At 44.8% G+C, this 25,505-nt stretch overlaps 1 protein-coding gene across 9 annotated transcripts in view; it reads right to left on the bottom strand.

Moving 5' to 3' along the window:
• The window catches only part of CLASRP (CLK4 associating serine/arginine rich protein), a 531,120-nt gene that overhangs the window by 76,048 nt on the left and 429,567 nt on the right, over positions 1–25,505 (bottom strand). For 2 of the 9 annotated variants that reach the window (XR_003859214.1, XR_003859216.1), the window contains one exon: positions 21,441–21,518. The exons of 6 other annotated variants lie outside the window; for them this stretch is intronic. The gene's annotated coding sequence lies outside the window, so the exon portion shown is untranslated. Of the gene's footprint in view, positions 1–21,401; positions 21,519–25,505 lie in introns of those variants that run through there. One more of the 9 variants, XR_003859212.1, reaches the window with a different exon arrangement.

The following is a 25,505-nucleotide window of genomic DNA, read 5'->3' as shown; positions in this document are numbered from 1 at the left end:
CTGAAAGTGGCCAAAGCCATGGGGCCTGATGAGGTTCATCCCAGGATACTGAGGGAGCTCAGAGATGTGCTGGCGGCTCGGCTGCATGACCTGTTCAATAGATCCCTGGAAACGGGAGTGGTGCTGAGTGATTGGAGAAGAGCGACGGTGGTCCCTCTTCACAAGAGTGGGAGCAGAGAGGAGGCTGGTAACTACAGGCCAGTTAGCCTCACCTCGGTGGTGGGATAAGTACTGGAGTCACTGCTGAAGAAAAGAATAGTGAACTATCTATAAGCAGCAGAATTGCTGTACCAGAGGCAGCATGGTTTCACCAAGGGAAGGTCCTGTCAGACAAATCTGATAGACTTTTTTGATTGGGTGACTAAGGAATTGGATCAAGGAAGAGCGCTTGATGTCATCTACTTGGATTTTAGCAAAGTTTTTGATATGGTCCCGCACAGGAGGCTCGTGAATAAAACGAGATGCTTGGGAGTGAGTGCCAAGGTGGTGGCATGGATAGCAAACTGGTTGAAGGACAGAAGACAATGTGTGATGGTAAATGGGACTTACTCGGAAGAGAGAGCAGTGATGAGCAGAGTGCCGCAAGGGTCGGTATTGGGACCGGTCCTGTTCAATATCTTTGTGAGTGACATCGCGGACGGGATAGAAGGTAAGGTTTGTCTATTTGCAGATGATACTAAGATCTTCAACAGAGTGGACATGCCGGAAGGAGTGGAGAGAATGAGACGGGATTTAAGGAAGCTGGAAGAGTGGTCGAAGATATGGCAGCTGAGATTCAATGCCAAGAAGAGCAGAGTCATGCATATGGGGTGTGGAAATCCGAAAGAACTAAATTTGATGGGGGGTGAAGGGCTGATGTGCACGGAGCAGGAGAGAGACCTTGGGGTGATAGCGTCTAACGATCTAAAGTCAGTAAAACAATGCCAGAAGAATGCTGGGCTTCATAGAGAGAGGAATATCTAGTAAGAGAAAGGAAGTGATGATCCCCTTGTACAGGGCCTTGGTGAGGCCTCACTTGGAGTACTGTGTTCAGTTCTGGAGACCGTATCTCCAAAGGGCCAGGGCCAGAATGGAGGCAGTCCAGAGAAGGGTGACCAAAAAGGTGGATGTCTTCATAAAATGACTTATGAGGAGAGATTGAAGAATCTAAATATGTATACCCTGGAGGAGAGGAGGAGCAGGGGGTGATATGATACAGACTTTCAGATACTTGAAAGGTTTTAATGATCCATGGGCAACAACAAACCTTTTCCGTTGGAAAAAAATCAGTAGAACTAGGGGTCATGACTTGAAGCTCCAGGGAGAAAGACTCAGAACCAATGTCAGGAAGTATTTCTTCATGGAGAGGGTGGTGGATGCCTGGAATGCCCTTCCGGAGGAAGTGGTGAAGACTAAAAGGTGAAGGATTTCACAGGGGCATGGGATAAACACTGTGGATCCATAAAGGCTAGAGCAGAGCTTTCCAAACTGTGTGTCGGGACACGTTAGTGTGTCGCCTGCAGTGTGCAGGTGTGTCGCGCAAGCCCGGTCAACTCTGATGCGAGTTTGGGCTTTTTTTTTTCTAGAGATTCACTTTTTTTTTTCGGTTTATGGGTTGCTTATTATTGGGTGATTTTTGCTGTCAATCACGTTTTTTTGGGGGGCTTGGTGGGTGGAACGAGCCCAGCCATCCTTGCATTGGCTGCTGCTGCCGATGAGGCCTGGCCATGAGGAGTACTGACTGCAAGCAGCAGTGTCTGGTGATCATGGAAGGGAGTGAAGCACTTAACTGGCAACAATCAAAAAGGCGAGGTACATGAGTGTGGGGGCCAGACATGTGCTGGGGGGAGAGAGAGATGAGTGAGTGGGGGGAAACGTGCTGGGGGGACAGACATGTGCTTGAGGGGGAGAGATATGAGTGTGTGGGGGCCAGACATGTGCTGGGGGGAGGAGAGAGATGAGTGTGTGGGGGACAGGCAATTTGTCTTATTGTTTCTCATAAATTATAACAATAACATGAATCTTGGAATATATATTTTTAATATAAATTTAAGGTTTTCATGAGATAGGTTGTATTGTGAAACATTTTATTTATGTATATATTTAAGGAAACATACATAAATTGTCGAAATATGTTTCGTTCGTTTAACCTTTAACCTCTGGTTTACTAGTAGACTGAATTACCGTGTCGTGAAATTATGTTTGTCTAAAAAGTGTGTCACCAACATGAAAAGTTTGGAAAGCTCTGGGCTAGAGGATGGGAATGAGGTGGAGAGCCATGGAGTAGCCGTGCGTATCTTATAAAATCCGGGGTCGGCGCGCGCAAGGGGGTGCACATTTGTGCAACCTGCGCGCGCCGAGCCCAGCGCGCGCTGCCTGTTCCCTCCGAGGCCGCTCCGATTTCGGAGCGGCCTCGGAGGGAACTTTCCTTCGCCCTCCCCCCACCTTCCCCTCCCTTCCCCACCCCCCCCGGCCCTATCTAAACCCCCCCCTTAACTTTGCGCGTGTCGGCCGGCTGCCCCACTCCGTGGTCCGGTCTCGGGGGCTGTTCCAGAGGCCGCGGCCACGCCCCTGGGCCGAACCCACGCCCACGTCGCCGCCCCCGAAACGCCGCGTCATCCCGACACACCCCCCGACACGAAGCCCCGGGGCTTTACGTGCGCCGGCGGCCTATGCAAAATAGGCGCACGTAAATCCGGAAGGATTTACATGCGCGGGCCTTTGAAAATCCGCCCCTTACTCAATAAGCCTTTACAAGGTTAATGCAACTCCAACATTGCTCTCTGCTTCAACGGCAAGGGGAAATATGGAAAAGAGGATTTGCATTCAGACAACTATGAACAAGGTTTGAACTTCACAATCGGGGTAAACAAATAAGCGTGGGGGTAGCTTTCTTATTACGGTACCCTAAACCAATTAAGCCTGATACATCACTTTGAATGCATATATAGCGTTGCTCTCTGCTTCAACGGCAGGGGGAAATGTGGAAAACAGGATTTACATTCAGACAACATCCAACAAGGCAATGATCTGTGCAGTCTGGGTAAGCAAGCATCGGGTTAACTTGCTTGATGCGGCGGTTACTACCCTTAACCATTAAGCCTTATTCTCACCTTTGATGCAACTCCAACATTACTCTATGAATCAATGGCAGGGGATGGCAGAAAACTTGAATCAAACAGTTACCAACAAGGGCCCTTAAATTGGTAGTTGGTGAAACAGATACGTATGGGAAAATAAGGGTGGGAGCTTGCTGGGCAGACTGGATGGGCCGATTGGTCTTTTTCTGCCGTCATTTCTATGTTTCTATATAAAACCCAACACTAACTGCCGGTTAGAAGCAACCCTGACTTTGGGCAACTCCTAGTCCCTGAAGCAGATGGCCTCTGTCGAAATACTGTCAGTGTCGGGCAGATGGCTCAACTCTTAGATGGAATTTCTAAAAATATTGGACAGTGGCAGTTTTATATCGGATTGTGACAAGATAAGTAAATGGGCTTTAACACATGCAGGCGAGTTGGGCTGATCGTTTGAGGAGAGTGTTGGGTTATATGATACCTAACCAAGAGAAATCTTTTAGATATATTAAAAAATTAAAAATAAAATAAAATTTTTGGAAGCACTAGAAGCAAGCACTAATTGGACTAGATTAAAAATGGTAATCACTTTTACTTGAGTTATAACCAACACATGGTTATTACTTATATAAGTGCTACTGGACACCAGAGTACACTACACCGATATTGTACCCCTGCTTTGGTTTTTGTTTGTATATTCTTAGGGGGTATTTTGGCGAGGCTACGTCTTTTGTAGACTACTGCCCATTTATGGGGTTGGGGAATACAATTGTGCATAACAGGAGTTAATTAGTGGCTTCACACAAAATGTGCCATGTTAACCCTGACTAAAGTTGAAACAGTAGGTTAATTATACAATATCATAAAATGGATTAGCAAGAATTATTTGGCATTGGTTGGAGAAAAAACTGCTTTTTACTAACAAGGGGAAGCAGAGTTGCTCACCTGTACAAGTGTTCTCCAAGAATAGAAGGATATCAGTCTTTACACTTGGGTGACATCATCCGATGGAGCTAGATAGAGAAAAACTGTGTCAAAGTTTCTAGACCTTTGCCTGAGCCTCACTGAGCATGCTCATGGCATGCCATTACACCACATTTCAACTCAGTTTTTTCAGTCTCTTTTTAGCAAAGAATGGAAATAAATGTTGGAGAAACCAATTCCATGGGGAGTTGGGCATGTTTCGTGAGGACTGACATCCTGCTGTCTTTGGAGAATACCCATTACAGGTAAGCAACTTTACTTTCTTCAAGTACAAGCAAGATGGCAGTCCTCACACATGAGCTGTCCCTAACAAAAAAGGGCCCACAAAACAAAAAGGTAGGTGATCTATAAAAGCCGTGAGGAAGTAAAAAAGAAATAGATGCCTGACGTCCGTCAAAATTTATTTCAAAGGAGACAAAAAAAAAAGCCCGACTCAGGCAGAGTTTCACTCCTGTCTTGGAGCTGCTTCAGGGGCTTAATGTGCTTTATATTAGTTATACTGTTCAGCTTGAGTGAATAGGATGGCACTTTTTCCTCAATCAGATTTGCAGAGTCATTGGATGCAATGTCTAGGAACAGCTGATATTAGAAAAAAAAACATTAATCAGCATGGATCATAATGTGCAGCGTAATGAAGCAGGATGACACTTTTTGCTCTTACGGTCAGTTTTACAGTATTGGATGAGATGTGCAACGAAAGGTGATATATTTTTCAATAAAACCGGTTATATGCATTCTTTCAAACTTTTTCCACGGAGACTAAACCACAGCACGCTGCACAGACAAGGATATTTGGAATCAGCACAAGTCCAGAGGGAACTTATAGCAGCTATTTCTTTGATAAAATCAATGAGTTAACTACAAACAATTCATCATTAGCATATAACTGGTTTTATTGAAAAATATATTACCTCATGTTGCACAGCTCATGCAATACTATAAAACTGACAGTAAGAGCAAAAACTCAGCCTGAGTCGGGCTTTTAAAGTGTTTTTTTGTCTCCTTTGAAATAAATTTTAATTGACGGACATCAGGCATTTATTTCTTTTTTACTTCCTAACAAAAAAGGGGACATCAATAGTGCAACAGGCATAAGAATATTTTTGTTGGCAATAAGCCTTTTTAGTATTGTATTCTTAACCTATGGGGAGCAGCCTGGAACAAAAACAATGGGCCCTAGGTGGGAAGGAGTTGAACTCTACACTGTAAACAAAATTCTAAGAACAGACTGGCCAAACCTACTGATACATTGGCCATCCTTATCCAGACAATGAGATGAGATGTGAATGAGTGGAGAGAACTCCATATCACAGCCTTGCAATCTCCTCCATGGGGACTGATCACAGGTAAGCCACCAACGCTGCATGGCTTGGATACCATGAGCCTTGACATGGCCCACCAGATTCAATCTAGCCCGACTATAATAGGAGAAGCAATCTGCTAAATAATTAGAGATAGTCTGTTTGGCAATGGCAGTCCCCACTGCCAAACAGTTGGATGCAATTTCTATGGAATTCCAAGGCTGCCAAGGCTCTCTTGAGGTCCAAACTGTGGACCACTTGTTCACCTTATTGGACATGGGGCCTGGGAAAAAATGTTGGAAGGACAATTTAGTGATTAAGATAGAAATCTGGAGGGTCACGTGATGTGGTGAGCTTGGTCACAGCTAAGAGACTGAGCTCCAGTTGCCACCCGCGCCAAATCCCCTGCCATCGTGCTCTCCGTGGCCTTTAGCATCTTTTGCTAGCTGCCATATTTTGGAACTTAAGCACATCACTGTGGGCTGTTTCAAATCTTATGGCTTCTCGAACGGCACAGAAGGATAAAGAAAAAGTTAAGGCCCCAGATGCAAAGATGGCCACCATACCTCTCGAGGCAGACCAACAATTGGAAGACTCGCTAGAGGAAAAAATATCTCACGCAGTAATTACTGGCTTGGACATGAGGCTGCATCAAATAGAGCAAATAGCTGATGTTCGAGCCTCACTAAATGATTTTGATTCCCGAATTGAGCGAGTGGAAGGTCGGGTCGCATTAGTGGAGCACGACACGGGAGCCCTAGAGCGGAGAGTAGCTGAGCTGGAGAAACTGGCGAAGCTTAGTGATGACAATCTCGACGACTTGGAAAATCGTTCCCACCACAACAATTTGAGGTTTGTGGGGTTCCCAGAGGCGATTGCAAAAGCGGATCTCCACCACCTTTTGGAGGCCTGGCTACTGGAATTATGCCCCTCGCTTGCATCTCCATCGGGAGAGCTGCTGGAGCATGCGCATTGGGTGGGCCGAAAAAATGATGGGGAGTTAAACCAGCGTCCGCGGGTCATCATAACCTGGTTTTTGCACTTTGCTCACAAATCGCTGGTATTACATTATCAGAAAAATCGGGAATTCCTTTATGAGAATTCTAAAATACTGGTGTTCCAGGATTTCTCCCCACACGTAACTGCCAAGCGCAAGGAATTTACCGGGATATGCTCTGAGCTTACTACTAAAAAAATTCATCATGGATGGGCAGCAATTTACAAACAAAAAAATTAGAAGAAAAAAAAAAAAAAGGAGAGCACAGTGATTTGAACTGATTTGGAGCCCAAAGACTTTCATTTTTCTGTTCCCTTTGTTTCTCTTCACTAGTTATGCGGAAATGAAGTTCATGATTGCAAATTCAGGCAATATAGCAGAGTTGCTTACCTATAACTGGTGTTCTCAGGACAGCATGATGTAGTCCTCACATATGGGTGACATCATCGATAGAGCCCTCTCATGGAAAACTTTTGTCAAAGTTTCTAGAAACCTTTGGCTGGCACACTGAGCCCACTGAGCATGCCATGATCACTGCAGCCACAGGGATCTCCCTTCAGTCTCGTTTGTAGCAATAAAAGTACGAGCGAAAAATAAAATAAGAAAACGTATTGGACCCAACTCCGCGGGGTGGCGGGTGGGTTTCGAGAGGACTACATCCTGCTGTCCTGGGATAACACCTGTTACAGGTAAGCAACTCTGCTTTATCCCAGGACAAGCAGGATGGTAGTCCTCACATATGGGTGATTAGCAAGCTACAGGCTGACTCATCCTGGAACAGGTCAAAGGTATGTAACTCTTGCAACAGGCACAACAACTGATGTGCCATTGACGAAGATGAGGCAGCCTGAATCACAGCAGGCGGTTGTGGAAGTAGTTGGTATTACACTGGGAATAGGATTTTCAAGACGGATTGTCCAAAGGCAGAGTCTTGTCTTCCTTCCTTATCTAAGCAGTAATGAGCTGCAAAGGTATGCAGAGAACTCCAAGTAGCAGTTTTGCAAATATCTGCAATAGGTACTTGGAATTCTCTGCATACCTTTGCAGCTCATTACTGCTTAGATAAGGAAGGAAGACAAGACTCTGCCTTTGGACAATCCATCTTGAAAAACCTATTCCCAGTGTAATACCAACTCCTTCCACAACCGCCTGCTGTGATTCAGGCTGCCTCATCTTCCTCAGTGGCACATCAGTTTTTGTGCTATGGATGTTGACATAGCCCTGAGTGTGCCTTTACTCTCCCCTGGAGAGGAAGGCCTGCTTTTTCATAGCAGAATTCGATACAGTCTGCTAGCCAGTTGGAGAGAGTTTGTTTCCCAACTGCAACTGCTGGCCTATTTTGTCAAGAGAAACAAAGAGTTGGGTGGATTTTCTATGGACTGCAGTGCGGTAGAGGTAAAAAGCGAGTGCACTTTTACAGTCCAAGGTGTGCAAAACTCTCTCGCCCTGGTGAGAGTGAGGCTTTAGAAAGAAAGTGGGTAAAACGATGGATTAAGGTGAAAATCCGTTACCATCTTAGGCAGAAATTTAGGGTGAGTGCGCAGGACTACTCAGTCATGTAGGAACCTTGTGTAGGGTGAGTATGTGACCAGTGCTTGTAATTCACTAACCCTCCTAGCAGATGTAATGCTACTAGGAAAAGTACCTTCCATGTAAGAAATTTCACATCACAGGAATGCAAAGGCTCAAACAGAGATCGCATGAGTCGTGCAAGTACTACATTAAGGTCCCATTCCGTAACCAGAGGTCGAATGGGAGGCTTCAGCTGAAGTAAGCCTCTCATAAACAGACTTACTAGGTGTGGCGCTGATATTGGGGCATCCCCTATCTGTTTGTGGTATGCTGTAATTGCACTTAAGTGTACACGTGCAGAAGTCGTCTAGAGGCCAGACTCTGAAAGGTGCCATAGATAATCTAATAAAGATGGAGTGGAACAGGAGAAAGGGTCAATACCTTTTTGAGTGCACCACTCGGTAAATCTAGTCCACTTGGAACGGCAAGATTTACGTGTGGAAGGCTTTCATGAAGCTGCAAGAACCTGAGAGGACTTGCATTGAAAGATTGAGTGGTTGTAGGATCAAGCTTTCAACATCCATGCTGTCAAGGTAAGAGTTTGCAGGTTTGGATGGCGTAACCTGCCTTGATTTTGAGTTATGAGAGTGGGTGCTGTGCCCAGGCGAATTGGTTCTCTGATCAAGAAGTATGGGAAACCATACTTGCTGAGGCCAGTACGGGGCTATGAGGATCATTGACCCTTTGTCCTGCTGTAGCTTCACGAGAATCTTGGCTATGAGTGGAATCGGAGGATACGTGTATAGAAGCCCTGTGTTCCAGGGGCGAGCAAAGGCGCGCCTGGGGAACATTTGTCGACGGCTGTGGAGGGAGCAGAACCTTTCCACTTTGTGGTTCATTTTGTACGCAAAGACGTCGAAGGTTGGGCGACCCCAGCATTGAAAAATTTTGCTCGCTACACAGGGATCCAAAGACCATTCGTGTGGATGGAAATGTCGACTGAGATTATCCGCTAGGACATTTTGTATGCCTGCTAGATAAGTGGCCCAGAGACTCATGGAGTGTGCTAGGGCCCAGGCCCAAATCTGCACTGCTTCCTGACACAGGAGATAGGAGCCGGTGCCTCCCTGTTTGTTTATGTACCACATTGCGACTGTGTTGTCTGTCTGTATCAACAGTCTTATTTTATTTTTACTTATTTAACATTTTTATATACCGATATTTGTGGGAACATCATATCCGTTTACATATAACTTGCAACAAAAGTATATTGAACAGGGAGAGGTACAACTGGGGCGGGGATAAGAAGAGCTTAGAACAAGAACAATGTAACTATTATCTAAAGTAGCGGCGGCAGACGTTTTGCTGGTATAGGGGGAACGGGGGGAAAACAGGGTGAACTAGCATTGCAACTATAAATTACAGGTAGCAACTATTATTTACAAGTAGCAGCGACAGAAGTTTTGCTGGTATAGAGGGGCAGGGGGAAAATAGGGTGAACTAGCATTGCAAGTATAAATTACAATTGGTGGTGGAAGATATTTTGCTGGGATAGGGGGGGGCAGGGGTGGAGGAAGAGACATGGCATGGAGAGATCCAGGGCGAAGCACTGGGAGGAGACGTGAGTGCAATGGGTGTGGGGAGGGATGATAAAGGGAGGGAAGGCGGTACGGTAGGGGAAGTTGCGCATAAAGGTGTAAATGCTGAAGGCACGAAAGTTAAATCTAGGAATGCTTGTTTAAAAAGCTATGTTTTTAGCTTTTTTTTAATTTTTGGGTGCATGGCTCAAGTCGAAGGTCTGGCAGCAAGGAGTTCCAGAGGGTGGGTCCTGCGATAGAGAAGGCTCACTCTTTTGTGGATGTCAGGCAATAGGTCTTGGGGGAGGGGATGTGTAGGGTGCCTTTATATGTTGTTCTGGGGGGGCGATTGGAGGCCTGGAGGCGGAAGGAGTTGTCAAACCAGTGTATGTTGCTGTTGTGAATGGTTTTATGTATCATAGAGAGGTTTTTATAGTTGATGAAACCCTCTACACACCCAGAGGATTTTATCCCTACTAAAGCCCTTCTTACCATTCCTGATACAATTGCCAAACCCTTATCAGAAATTATTAACTGTTCTCTCACCCTTGGTCAGGTTCCTTCCACTCTGAAACAAGCCATTCTCAAACCTATCTTAAAAAAACCGAACCTAGACACTTCTGACCCAGCTAACTTTAGACCAATATCTAACCTCCCATTCCTGGCTAAACTCTTGGAGAGAGTTGTCAACTTACAGCTCATTGAACATCTTGAAAATAATAACCTCCTATACCCATCCCAATTTGGCTTCAGGAAATTCTTCAATACAGAAACCCTTCTACTATCCCTATCTGACATCATTCTTAAGGGTATGGACAAAGGCCAATCATTTACTTGACTTTGACACGGTCAGTCACAATATACTTATCGAACGCCTTACAGACATAGGTATATCAGGAACAGCCCTGAGCTGGTTTGCATCTTTTCTAAATAATCGCCATTATAAAGTCAAAATAGGTAACCATGACTCTTATCTGGTATTACACTTCGAGATCACATGACTCCTATTTTACAATCTCTACACTGGTTACCCATAAAATTTAGGATAAAATATAAAGTACTCACCATAATCCACAGCTTAATACACAATCCCTCATCCACCTGGCTCTGTTCTATACTTCGCATCTATAAACCCGCTCGATATTTAAGATCACTAACACAAAACCTACTTGACATACCATCACCACGACAAGCAAGATTAGAAATCACTAGGAAAAGAGCATTCTCCATAGCAGGACCCTCGCTCTGGAATTCTCTCCCAATCTCCCGCCGCTTAATATCAAATCCACTTCATTTCAAAAAATCTCTCAAAACATACCTATTTCAACTTGCCTTTAACATACCACCAACTCATTCAACTTCCACTACTCACCCTCCAATTATCCCTTCTATATCTTCATGATATTTAAGTTCAATTTATTCCAACTTGCTCCACTAAGTGATATCTTTTCATCCATATTTCATACCCCTGGCCCATTTTTTCCTTTCAGGGGGGAAAGGAAAAAATGGGCCATAAATTTCCTTTCTTGTTATAAGATAAAAGCACTTTTGTTTAATTGAGCTACCTAGGCAGCTTGATACCATTTTATGTATTTTTTTCTTCAATTTATTTTAATTTTGTTGGTTTTACCTCTTTTGTAAACCATTTTGACAAAATTCTATTTTTAAAAACGGTATATAAATACTTTAAAATAAATAAATAAATAAATAAATAAAAACCCCATTAATCTAACACATGGCGTACCATAAGGATCCTCCCTCTCCCCTACTCTTTTTATTTATGCAATTTTTATAATACAAAACAAAGATAACTTTGCTTACACATCAGAAGAAAGTTACAAAAAGGAAAATTATTAAACCTAAATTGAATACTTGGAAATAATTACTTTCATTATTTTTCCAAAGAAACATGTGGGGGGGAGGGGAGGGGGGGGGAGGGGAGTTAAAAAGCAAATGAGGAGTTTTCAACAGAAAAAAAAACTATTTATCATTTCATACTCTCCTTTATTAATTAATAGGCGAGCTTTGACTTGTTGGAACAACTATTCTGGCATTTAAGAACTCCCTTAACTGCTCTGGATTATAGAACACATAAGTATTTCCAGAATACTTTATTATACACCTTGCTGGATATCTCAATAGGAAATTGGCACCTAGGGCTAAAACCTCTGGGCGCATTATTAGGAAATTTTTTCGGCGTAACTGAGTTACTCTGGAAAGATCTGGGAAAATACGAATTAACCCACCCAAGTAAGGAATATTCATTGCTTTAAAGTAATATCTCATTATTATCGCTCTATTGTGTTCCAAAAATAGTGAAACAAACAAGACTACTACTTCAAAGCCAGAATTTTCCAGATATTCTGTTAAGTTCTCAAATCCTCCCATATCTCCTATGGGAGATATCTGTATCTGGCTTTGTCTTTGTCTCAGGAATACAATCTTTTTCAATGCTGGTATTTGATCTTCTGGAATCTTCAGGGTCTCTTTTAAATACCTTCTAAATGTTAAAGTAGGTATTTCACCAGTCACCTTTGGAAAATTCACTACTCTGATATTTAATTGTCTCAAATAATTTTCCACAGACTCCAGTCTGCACATTGAAATTGCCTGTTCTTTCCTACATTCAGCATTTAGTCCAGACAATTGTTTTAAATCATTTTCAACCTGAGTCATGGCTCGAGTTTGCTCTTCCTCTTTTAATTTGATATTATTCTCCAACAGTGCAAATTTCTGTGAGTTTTCTTCTGTTACCTGTGTCTGTTCATTGAATACCTTAGTCATCCTCATAATCAAGTCCCATAGCGATTCCATGGTTATCACTGCAGTCTGACTATCTCCAGGGAGCTCTTCGAACCTTGTGTTACCTCACTCTCTCTGGCTTCCACTGTTGTAGGCCAAGATCTGTGAGGAGCTGGCAGAGGGAAGGAGGTAAATATTAAAGAGTGTGATGGGGAGATCACGTGATGTGTTGAGACAGGAGGACGTGTTCTTGATGGCTCCAGGGCTCGCTCCGATCAGCGCGTTGTTAACCGCATGAAAAACGCTTCAATCAGAGTCTGGTTTTTTTGAGCAAATACAGCATATGTCCATTGTGCGATTTATGCAAAAGACTCCACCAGGAATGACATCTAAGGGGGGAAAACGAGAAAAAGAGAAGCCGAAGGTATCTGAACCCAAGATGGCGACGGCGGCTGAGGCGGAGTCCTTGGCCTCCCCTGCGGCCCTTACAATCGCAGACATAAAGGAGGCCATTAAAGAGGCCCTGGACGATAAGCTAGCTTATATCACATCACAAATCGGGGAGGTAAAGGACTCCTTAGCCGCCTTGCCCCCGAGATTAGACCAAGCTGAGCATCGAATCTCGCAGCTAGAAGACTCCATGACCACGCACGACAATAAAATGGCTGAGCGGGATAAGCAGGTACTCGCCTTGCAGGGCAAAATCGACGAGTTAGAGAACAGAGCCAGATGGGATAACTCACGTTTTTTAGGGTTTCCCAAGGACGTGGAAGATCGGTCCTTGTGTGCTCTTTTAGAGGAATGGCTCCATTCAGCCCTATCACTCCCATACCTACTAGGGAAACTTACAGTAGAACGGGCACATAGATTGGGAGTGAAGAAAACGACCTCGAATCGACCGAGATTGGCGATAGCTAAAATCTTAAACTCTGCGCACAAGTCTGAAATTTGGAGGGCCTCGTGGGCGAGATCTGAACTGCGCTACCAGGAGTCTCCTATTCGTATCTTTCAGGACTATTTGGAGGCAGTGTCAGAAGCGCGGCGTAACTTCGCGCCCATATGCTCGGCCCTTCATAATCGGGGTATAAGATTCTCGTTGTTGTACCCCACCCGTCTGCGAATCTGGCATCAGGACCTCACACAATATTACGACACACCAGCGGCAGCCCAGGCCTTTTTGGATACACTTCCAGGCTAGCGGAGGAGCGCTTGGGTAAGTCCTGATTGGGGCGGTATATTGCTTGGTATTTCATTGAGGCTGAGGTAATATGGCGACAAGAGATTCCCGCCAAGCGGCAACAGTGAGGGGAGAAACATACCCTCAGACGGTTTTGCTGTTTTTGTTTTCCTGTTCTCCGCGTTTGGATGCTCAAAGTTCTTGGAGCCTTGTTTGACTTTACTATTTTTGCACTTCGTTATCTACCTTAAGGACTGGCGGAAGGACTCTGGAGGGTTTCTTCCTGCAATGGTCGTCCAAGATCACCATCGGGTAGCGGCTTAAAAATTTTTTTTCTTTCCCACCTCGGGTAACCACTTGCAGACTGGCTATACTTGCACGAGTGGCTGTTGGGTTTTTTCCTCCTTCCCGCCCTGAATAGGGGGGACCACCTGAGGATAGGATTTTGCGTTATGGCAGACTTGGCCGGACTTCTCAGTGACTTATTACACCTCACTCCTACCTATGGGGTACAGCGAGGAGGATGCAGCATGAGGCGGATCGGATTCACCCGGACAGTGACAATTAAAGGACAATTGCTTGGACCTTATGGTATATTTCAAAACTTGGTGTTGTAATTTTGGGAAGCGAATGTTTTACAGCCCCGCCCCTTAACACAAGTTTAGATTAATGCACTGGAACGTGTTTATGCCCGCTTCTGCCTTCTTGTACATGTTAGATTATACCTGGGCCATGCTTGATAGTTGAGATTTAACCACACTCTTAATATATCATGTGGCTGTCTGGGACACCTAGGCGCCTTCCTTTGTCTATCCTGATACACTCGGCCTTCAGGACGGGCGCCTCATTATGAATCCCTTACATAGACACGGTTGACCTTGGAGGGGAGCGGGCCCTGGACATGTCTTTACCTGATCTCCGAGTTTCCTGTGGGGACTGAATGGCGTGGTGGGTTAAGCCCCAGCGAGTTAAACTCTTGGGAGTGGATGGGAGGGATGAGGGGAGTGGGGAGGGGGTAGATAGGGGTTTTAAAGGGGATTTTGCAGTAAGAGAGGGCGGGGATGAGAGACGGGAGGGGTTGGGAGGAGGGGAGGGAGTGGGGAGAAGGTGTGTGAGTCAAAATCAATGGTTTCGGGGGAAGATTGGAATTCTAGTGCACTGTGGGGTTAATTGACTACTTGGGAGACGGTCATTCCAGGTGGGAACCTTAGCTGGGAGGGTTCCCATGGGACCTATTCTTGTTCAACCGACTGGTCTTCTCCCTTGGACTCACTTCTCTGAGTAATTGTAATCGTTTTATTTCCTGGAATGTGTGTGGGCTCAACTCCCCTATTAAGCACTCAAAGGTATTGGCCCTGTTAAAAAAAAAAAATCTGCAGCGGTGGCTTTTCTACAAGAAACTCATTTAACAGACTTGGAACACATGAAACTTCGCCGTGCGTGGGTGGGGGAGGTCAGATATGCGTCAGCCTCCACGAAGTCAGCAGGAGTTGCGATATTATTCAATAGGCAACTCCCCATTAAAGTCCTTCAGGAAATTACAGACCCGTTGGGACGTTACATTATATTGGTTACCAAGCTCTTCCATCAGACTGTGGTACTGTGTAACATTTATGCCCCTAATACGTATGACCCCGTCTTTTTTAGAGGTCTATATACGCATTTGCTCCCTCATCTCACTGATATCCTAATCATTGGGGGAGACTTTAATACTATCCGAGACCCCCAATTAGACGCGTCTCAAAGTCGACGACGCGAGCGAGGGTTGGGTAAAGGCCCTACTATGTTACAAAATAGCTTACAGTTATTGGATGTGTGGAGAACCCTGAATCCCACTGAACGAGACTTCACTCATGTCTCATGTGCACATGCGACTTTCTCATGCATCGATTACTTTCTCATTAGCGCTACAGCCTTTCCAAAGGTTATAGCAGCAGGTATTGATAACATAGTGATCTCAGACCATGCCCCGATATGGGTGGACTTTGGATTCTCCGCTGCGTCTGATTATTCTAGAATCTGGAGATATCCCTGTTATTTGGCATCAGATGGGAAATTTAGGGAGTTCATACGGGCTAAATGGAGGGACTACATATCCTTTAATAAGGAATATGAGACTCAGCCAGTATTGCTATGGTATGCTGTAAAAGCAGTATTACGGGGTGAAATAATATCCTATGTCGCCCAACATCGGAAAGTATTAAATCGCCGTATATTGGCACTCTCCGCGCCCAAGTGCGTCAATCTCGCCTTCAGTGGGCGAATATGGGAACAAAAGAAGCCCGGACAGAATATTTATCTCAACAGTATGCCTTAAACTCCTTGCTCCATCAGCGGGCTAAAAAGAGTCACCTGTATTATAAATATCAGCTATATCAGTATAGTAATAAGGCTGGGAAAATGATGGCAAACCTTATCCGTGCGGAACGTCCTCACCGTTTTATCCCAATCTTGCTAACACCCCAGGGTCAGTTGCTGAGACACACTACTTCCATTCTCCAGTGCTTCCGTAACTTCTTTACCACTTTGTACTCAGAGGGCTGGGATGTTATGGCCTGCGATAACTTTTGTGCCCAATTATCTTTACCCCGTTTAACTCGTGATCAAAAGGAGGGATTAAACAGGCCTATCTCAGAGACAGAGGTTAATTTAGCCATCCATCACTCAAAGGGGTTTAAAGCCCCTGGACCCGATGGCTACACGGCGGAGTTTTTTAAGCTGTTGAGGGATGAAATCTCCTCTATCCTGGCAGGAGTATTTACGGACTTGGTAACTCAGGGGACGTTTCCTGCACACACTAATCTAGCTCATATTACCCTAATACCCAAGGCTGGTAAGGACTTAAGACTACCTGAATCATATCGCCCTATCTCCTTACTTAATTACGATCAGAAACTATTGGCAAAGATATTGGCGGATAGACTTGCCTTAATTCTCCCTACTATGATTGGAGATAATCAAGTGGGTTTCGTACGATGATGGTACGCCCTAGCTAACATCCGTAGAGTACTGACTGCCATGGCCATCTGCCAACAAATGTCAACTCCTTATTTGGCTATAAGTTTTGATGCCGAAAAAGCGTTTGACAGGGTGGAATGGCAATATCTATTTTACATGATGCAAAAGATGGGGTTTGAAGGTTTTTTCCTTAATGCTATACAGATGCTGTATCACGCTCCTCAGGCTTTAATTGTGGCTAATGGGGCACAGTCTGTTCCTTTCATGGTGACGAGGGGCACCCGACAGGGTGCCCATTATCCCCGCTATTATTCTTATTGCAGCTGGAGCCTCTCCTACTTGCCCTTCAGGCCACGCCTGCCATTCGTGTAGTTCGGTTCGGCTCTCAAATTTTTAAATATGGGGCATTTGCGGACGACTTATTGGTCTTTATTACAGACCCACAGGCCTCATTACCTTCCTTATTGTCCCTATTGGAGACATTTGGGGCCTTCTCTGGAATGAGACTAAATGCTTCCAAATCCTCAGCCTTACCGTTCCCGGAGACTCTAAAAACACAATGGACAGGTAGTTTTCCACTGCAATGGGCGGAAGACACCATTACATATTTGGGTGTCCGAATACCAGCAGACCCGGAACAGACTTATGGGGCTAACATCCCTAGATTACTCAAAAAAACGGAAGACACACTGATGTATTGGAAAGCCCTCCCCCTTTCCCTTGGGGGTCACATAGCCCTATTTAAAATGGCCATTCTTCCTAAATGGTTATATCTCCTGCAAAATCTACCCCTGTTGGTGAGACGAATGGAACTGGCAAAACTGGACGGCGCAATGTGTCGATTTATATGGAAGGGTGGGAAATCGAGGGTACCGCTTTCATGGATGAAAACCCGGTGGGGAGACGGTGGTCTTGGACTTCCTGATTTGGCCTTATACAATTTGGCGTGTTATATGAGGATTATATGTGACTGGCTGATGACCAAATCCTATTATACTGCACTGGGAGCAGATTCTGCGGTGACATATCCCAGGACTCCCTCCTATGTCTTACAGGGACGGGCGGGCCAGTCTTCCCTCGTTTTTAACTCAATCAGCCCTTCTTAAACCGATTCGGCAGACTTGGCTGAGACTTACGAAAATGTTGCATATCCCCAGAATCTGTGCTTACTTCTTGCCTATAGTAGGAAATGATGATTTCTCCCCAGGGTCCCAATCCCAGCCTTACCACTTGTGGGCATTTCTTTACTAACGACGGGGAATTATTGCATTTCAGAGACTTTTGTGATATGTATGGGGTGGGGGTTGCGTATACCTTTCCTTACCTACAAATCCGTCACTACATTGGGGCATTACCTGCCGAGTCCAAACAACCTTTGGTATTTCACACGTTAAATAAACTCTTTCATTTTGATAAGGACAAAATCCCATCTTTATCTAATTATTATAAATTATTACGATGTACAACACGCTTAGATATATGTTCATCGTTGACAGCCCGTTGGAACCAGGATGGGGAATTCATGGTAACTAGCTCCATTTTGAGAGCGGGCTTTCGGCATATTGCCAAGGTTTCTTCGAACATGTACTATAGGGAACTACAATTTAAATTTCTGAGCAGGGCTTACATCTCACCTCTGGTAGCGAAACAGATGACTATTTCGCCACTAGCGACTTGTATTCGATGTAACAGGGATGTGGGTACTCTTTCACATGTATTCTGGTCTTGTCCCACTGTACATAGCTTTTGGCGCAAAATAGCCAATTATCTGGAAGATATTCTGGATGTGACTCTTCCCCTATCCCCTATGTGGTTTCTATTTGGCTGTGTTTCCCCCATCAGATTGCGAAATCCTGGTTCCCGCTTACTGCTGCAAAAAGCTTGTTTAGTGGGGAAGAAAGTGATCCTACTATTGTGGCGCTCCGCTGACTCTCCATTGTTTTGGGCCTGGAGAAACCATTTTCATGCCATGATGTCTATGGAACATGTGGGATCTCGTGAATCCCCTAGACGTCGGAAAACATTCCTGCTTATTTGGGACCCATATTTACAAAGCTTACCGCATAGAGCCCGTAGTTTGGTGGTAAATGATTAACCCTTCGATTAATGAGACATTGTAACCTTTCATTGCACAATTGTATGTATGTATGTTGTTTTTGATGACACACACCGGGAGTGTGGGAGGGATGGGTCTAGGGGAAAGGTAAGGGGGGGGAGCTAAAATTCTTAATTTGTATGTTGTAGGCTATGGGTCGGGTCAGTATCACACCTGACTCATTGTTGTATTAACCCAGTGGTTGTATGAAACTCATTAATAAAAATTGTTTGAAATAAAGAGTGTGGATGAAAGAGAGGATCCTTGGGGGACGCCTTGGGTAAGTTGCGTGGGAGTAGATTCGGAATTTCCAATTTTGACTATATAATGCCTGTTCTCTAGGTAGGAGGTGAACCAGTGAAGGGCTGATCCAGTAATGCCGATTTCTGTAAGGCGTCTGATTAGTATATCATGGTTAACAGTATCAAAGACTGCGGAGATGTCAAGTAGGGCCAGGATGTAAGCGTGACCATGATCTATTCCTTTGAGGATAGTGTCTGTGAGGGAGAGCTGGAGGGTTTCCGTGTTAAAGAATTTTCGGAAACTGAATTGGCTGAGTGATAAAGTTGGGCGTTAACAACTTTTTCCATGATCTTGGCAAGGAAGGGAAGGTTGGAAAAGAGTCGGTAGAGAGGTCTGAGGGGGTCAAGGCTGATTTTCTTTTAGGATGGATTTAACTACGGCTGACTTTAATGCGTCAGGAACTATACCAGTGGTGAGTGAACAGTTGATTATTTGCACTAGAGGTTTGGCGATAATGTTAGAGACGTCTAGCAGAGCTCTGGTGGGAAGAGTGTCGAATGGGTACAAGGACGACTTGAGCTTCTTTAAAAATGTTTCAATTTCTGAGGCAGAGGTGGTGTCTAGTGTGTCCATGGCCGTGTTGAGGTTACTGCGGAGGGAGGATGCTAGGGGGGAAGGGGAGGAGAAATGAAGCAAGAGTTTAGCTATTTTGTTGTGGAAGAATAGCGCAAGTTCTTCGCTTTTGGCTTTGGATTCCACTTCAGGGATGGGGTGTGTGAGTGTGTGTATGCTATTTTAGTGAGTTCAGAAATGTATGCGAAAAGTGACTTGGGATTATATTGGTAATCATGAATTTTCGCTGCATCGTGGTTATGTTTAGTCTTGAGGATGGTGATTCTATAGGTGTGCAAAGAGGATCTGTATAGGGCAAGTTGCGTTGGAGAGGGGTCCTTGCGCCATTTTCTTTTGAGCAGTCGGAGGTCAAGTTTTAGTTTAGTTTTTTGTTTTTTTTGGAGTGGGGTGTACCATGGTTTTTTTTGCGTGTAGTGTGTGATTTACTTCCTTGGACGTGATGGGGCAGAGATTATCGGCTATGCTTTTTGTGATGTTGGTCCAGCAGGAGGGGGCTAAGTCGGGGTTGGTGAGGTCTAAGTTGTGGAGAGAGTTAGCGAGGGCTGAGGTTAACTCATCTTTATTACAGGGTTTCCGGAAATAAATGTTGTTGTGTTTGTGGGAGGTTATTGTGGACGTCTTTATGGATAATTGGGCTTTTATGAGTGCATGGTCAGACCATGGAAAGGGTGTGCAGGATGGGGGAGTTGATGAATATCAAATCAAGCGAGTGTCCTGCTTTGTGCGTGGGAGCGTTGATGATTTGCTGAAAGCCTATTGCGTTCAGGGCGTTAAGTAGCGATTCACAGGATGAAGAGGGAGGGGTGTCTTCTACGTGGAGATTAAGTCTCCTAGGATGATGGCTGGGGTGTCTGTGTTCAGGTTGACTTATGTATTCAATGAGTGGTGACTGTTTATGTTCAAGTAGGTTTGGGGGGGGGGGGGGCGTATACTAAGCATATTTGCAGTTCTCGAGACTTAAAGAGTCCAATTTCTAGTCTAGGGGGAGTGTTGGTGTTTATGTGTATTAATTTACGGTGATTTTTGGCAGCGATTAGTAACCCTCCAACTTTTTTTTTGGGTCAAGGTATAGAAAAGAGGTCAGAAGAGTGAATAGGGAGCTGGTTAAGGAGGACGTTTTAGCCAAGTTTCAGTGATTGCACATATGTCAGGTTTACAATCAAGGAGGAGGTCATTAAGGATGGGGGCTTTTTAACCCGGTGATTGTGAATTGAAGAGGATGATAGAAAGAGTGGTGAGGCTGAGAAGTTGCGTAAGAGGGGAAACTGTGTTAGGTATGAGTGATTTGCGGTGTGCTATGGGAGTGTTGATGCGGAGTGGTGCGTGTTTGTGGGTTCTGTGTTTGAGAACTGGAATGGGGTATGTTTCCATGGTAGTTTGCGTGTGTGTGGAGGGAAGAGGGAAGATTTCTGGTGAGGCACGGTGAGCAGGGGTTGATAGAAGGGGTCAGGGGTTGCAAAGATGACGAGTTAAAGAAAAGTCTTGCTGGTGCTGAGTAAAAGGAGGGGGGTGCTCAGAAGAGAGTGGCCGAAGGGGGTCAGCACGAAGGGGTGCAAAAAGGGGCAAGGCCCTTTGTCACACGACGCCTGCGACCGACCTTTTTAAAGGGTCCGGTCGCTTCAGTGAGAGGAAGTCCCGGCGCAGGTGGGTCAGTGTTGGCCATGCGGGCCGAAGAGGGGGTCGAGTCAGAAAGGGCAAGGGCGTCTGCGACCAACCTTTTTAAGGGTCCAGTCGCTTCAGTGAGAGGAAGTCCCGGCGCAGATGGGTGTCACTTCCGGTGGTTGTAGTGAGGTGAGGCCTTGCTTGTCGAGGTGCGACGGGGGACATTCGGGGGATGGTTCCTCTGGGCTTATCCACTACAGAGCTCAGGATCTCATAATTCTCCTTCACATCCCTGTAAAGCTCCTTCTGTCCTTCATCTAAACACCCCCCCTTCCTCCTGGAGAAAGAGACAGCGAGGTCCTCAAACATCACCAGCACCCTCTGGGGCTGAGCTTTATTGCAATTGCTTACTTCTCCTTAAGAAAGTCTTGTGCGAGATGCAGTCCTTGAAGGTATAAAGGGCATATCTGATCGCTCGAAGTTCTAAAAAGTTTGACATTTTCTTTCAAGCAGGGTCCACGTACCTTGAGTCTGAAGGTTGCTGACGTGAGCTCCCCATCCCAAGTTGGATGCATCTGTGGTTAGAGTTATTTGAGGAGTCGGCTGTCGGAACGGTAACCCGGTCTGCAAAGCCGATTGGTCTGTCCACCATTGAAGTGAAAGACATAACTGTGTTAGAAATTGTTAACCTATCCTTTTTTCTAACAGCCTAGTTCCACATTCCCTGTTATAATGTAACTTTTGCTTTCATTGTTAACTGGTTCACCCCCTAGTTTTATTGTAAACCAGTACGATAAGACCTGGTCTTGAGAGTCGGTATATTAAAAGAATTTAAATAAATAAATAACTGGTTGGTGACTCGAATCAGGGTCGACAAAGGCTGAATAGCTTGCAGCCATTGAGACTTCAGAGTCCATTGAGTTCTTCGCATAGCTAACTTTGCCATAGGTGTTACATGGACTGTATACGCCATGTGGCCTAATAAGATCAGGAATTGATGAGCAGAGGTGAAGTTGCAGATACTCAAGTACGGTAGTTTGCAAGAGTCGCTAGATTGTTTGCACGGTCGCTTGGAAGAAAAGCTTTTGTGACTGTGGTGTCGAGGTCTGCTCAGATGAAGGTAAGGAGCTGAGATGGGTTCAAGTGTGATTTCTGATAGTTGATTAGAAATCCCAGGGAATGCAAGAAGGATATGGTGGTCTGCAAGGCAGTGAGAGCTCCTTGTTTGGATGGATTCCTGATGAGCCAGTCGTATAGGTACGAAAAACCATGAATGCTGTTTTTTCTCAAATGTGCAGCTGCCACTGCCAGGCATTTTATGAACACCCGAGGTGCTGATGCTAGTCCGAATGGAAGAACTCAGTATTAGAAATGTCTTGTCCCCACTACGAATCGTAGATACTTTCGATGGTGTGGGGAAATGGGAAAGTGAGCGTAGGCTTCTTGAAGATCCAGAGAACAGAGCCAATCCCCTCGTTGTAATAGGGGAAGAATAGTTCCCAGGGGAAACCATGAGGAATTTTTCTTTTTGAAGAAATTTGTTGAGATTGCGGAGATCTAGGATGGGGCGGAGACCACCCGTTTTCTTTGGAATTAGGAAATAACCGGAGTAGAACCCTCTGCTGTGTTGAGACCGGGGAACGGTTTCGATAGTCCTGGTAGTCAGCAGGGTGGAGAGTTCTGATTGTAGTTGAGATGTTATGATGCTGTGTGACCACAGAGGAATGGGTGGAGACTCCGGGGGTAACTTTTGAAATTTTAGACGGTACCCCCTGTTCAGGATAGCTAACACCCACTGATCCGTGGTGATGAGGCTCCATTGGTGTTGGAAGTAGTGGAGCCGACCTCCGACAGGCAGGTTGGGTTGGAGGTTGTTGAGGAGGCTTCTGTTCTCTAGTATGGATTTCAAAAACCAGATGCTGGTCCTGTTTGTGGGGGGGTGGCTGAGTTTTAACCTGCTTTGGTTGACGTGGATGTCCTCTCTGGGACTGATGGAAAGGGCATGTAGAAGAAGTAGGTGGATAGTACCTATGAGGCCGATAGAAGGGCCTTCTAGTATCACGTCTTGCAGGTTTACGTGCTGAGGATGGTTGGTCCGATGGCAGCTTAGACAGCTGGTGGAGTGTCTCGTGATGATGATCTTTTAAGTAAAGAGACAGTAGCTTGGATTTTATCTCCAAAGAGGTTGTCTCCTGTGCATGGGAGGTCCACGAGTCTCTCTTGGACTTCCAATCTGAGATCCGAGGCCTTCAGCCAACCCTATCTCCGTGCACTAATTCCTGTAGCTGATAGACAGGCCGATGTTTCAAAAGAATCATATGTGGCCCTTACTTTATGTTTCCCTGACTCCAGCCCTTTGTCAATAAAAGCGTCGAGTGCCACTTATTGTTGTTGAGGGAGGGTATCTGCTATGTCCTGAACTTGTTTCCATAAATTCCTTTGATACTGCGTCATATATAACTGATATATTGGATCCTTGGAATACCTTCCTCCCTAAAGTATCCAGAAATCTTTGTTCGTTTCCTGGAGGAGCAGATGAATGTGGTTTATTTATTTTTATTTATTTAAAATTTTTTCTATACCGTCGTTTAGTAATATACCATCACAACGGTTTACATTTCGGCACAAAATAGGTTGGTTAGGTTTCTAGGTTATCCATGGTGTGCCAATATTTTACGGTTACATAGTTCAGTAACATACTCTAAATGAAAGATGGGTTGGGGTTACCATTTATATGATTTTGGGATAATCATATGTGTATAGTTTCAATTTAATGTTTAATAATGGGTAACAAATAATAAAATTGTCAAATTTTCCGTTTGTTGGTGACTTTCAGCTGTATGTATTGTTAGTCATCGCTCTCATTGTGAAATGATTTTTTGAAAAGCCAAGTTTTTAGGCCTTTTTTGAAAAGTTTTAATTCTTTCATTAATCTCAGTTCAAGTGGTAGTGTGTTCCACAATAATGGTCCTGCCAAAGATAGAGCTCTCTCTCTCACTTGGGTCAACTTTGCTGTTCTGACTGAGAGTATGGTTAGCAGTGCTTTATTGGCCGACCTGATATTTCTTTGTGGGACATGTAATCGTAAAGCAGTGTTCAGCCAGTCGGCGTTTTCGTCATTAATTAATTTATGAATTGTGCAAAGTGTTTTGAATTGTACTCTCTGTTCTAATGGGAGCCAGTGTAAATCCGCAAGTGTTTGGGTAATATGATCTCTTCTGCCTTTTCCAGTAAGTATTTTGGCAGCTGAGTTTTGTAGTATTTGCAGTGGCCTGATTGTGGTGTATGGTAAACCTAGGAAGAGTGTGTTGCAGTAGTCCGTGCTGGCAAAAAAAAAGTGCTTGTAGTACTGTACGAAAGTGTTCCTGGGTTAATAAGAGTTTTAGTCTTCTAAGGACCATTAGCTTGGCATAGCCTTCTCTTATTTTTATTGATATGTGATTGTTTGATATGTGTTGTTTAAGGCTGATTTCGGTGTCCATAATAACTCCTAGGTTTCTAACCTTATCGTTTCTGCTTCCTTGCTTTTTTCTGGGCAGATTCAACAACAAATGAATGATGTGGCAACTGTGGTTTTTGAAAACCTGGTGTATGTTGAACCAGGTATGTTGCATCTGTTCTCCTATTGATAGCAGGCACAGAGCAGGGATGCTCCCATAGGCAATGCTGAAGCTCTAAAAGGATTTCATGAATGGGTATCGCCATGACCTCTTTCGATGCATCTACAAACTGCAGGACTTCAAGTGTCTTATGTCTGGTATCCTCCTCAGCCAGCAATTCAAAAGGAATGGTATCTGCCATTTCCTTGATGAAATGTTGAAAAGACAGGTCCCTCAGGTGGGGATTTCCTCCTTTCCTGTGGTGAAGGTTCAGATGCGAGGTCATCAGTATCAGTAATGTATTAACATCCTCCCAAGCATTGGGTTGAGGCTGGAAATGGGATCCAGAAGGATGTAAGGGATCCTGAGGAAGAGGATGCTTTTTCATCGATCCAGATTTCGATGGTTGTGTTGGAATCTGCTTTGGTATTGATGGAGGCAGAAAGGGCATCGACGGGGAACTGAAAGGTATCGATGGCACAGATGGGAACCGGTGAGCGGAATCCCCCGATGGACCAGGGAATGTCATCGAGGGCACTGATGGTAGACGGGTTTTTTGTAAACACGATGGTTACATGCTAGAGCTACCAGAGTCTTGCGATATCGACAATTTGATTTCTTTCATTACGGTAATAAGGCGGGCTGCTTAAGGTCGCATCTTTTAAAAACACAGGACCCCTCGAAATCTATAGCCAATCTCCTGTCCGCACATGGAGGTTAAATCTAACTCTCAAGACATTGCGCACATTTTTTCTGATTATTATCATGCCCTGTATTCTGAGGAAGCTGTGGATGAACAAGCCATAGATGAATTTCTGCACTCCATTTCCTTGCCTACACTAACAGATCACCAACAAGCACACTTAAATTGTCCTATTGAGCTCAATGGAGTTTTAGCGGCTATTCGCTCACTCCAGGATGGAAAGGCTCCAGGGCCCGATGGAATGATGGCACTATTTTATAAATCCCTTGCCCGGGAAATGGCCCCAGCCTTACAATCATTATTTGAGTCGTTGGCTAGTCAAGGGG

This window comes from Rhinatrema bivittatum, chromosome 11 (assembly GCF_901001135.1).
Source record: "Rhinatrema bivittatum chromosome 11, aRhiBiv1.1, whole genome shotgun sequence".
Lineage (NCBI taxonomy): Eukaryota > Metazoa > Chordata > Amphibia > Gymnophiona > Rhinatrematidae > Rhinatrema > Rhinatrema bivittatum.
This window is presented reverse-complemented; position numbering and strand designations above follow the sequence as displayed.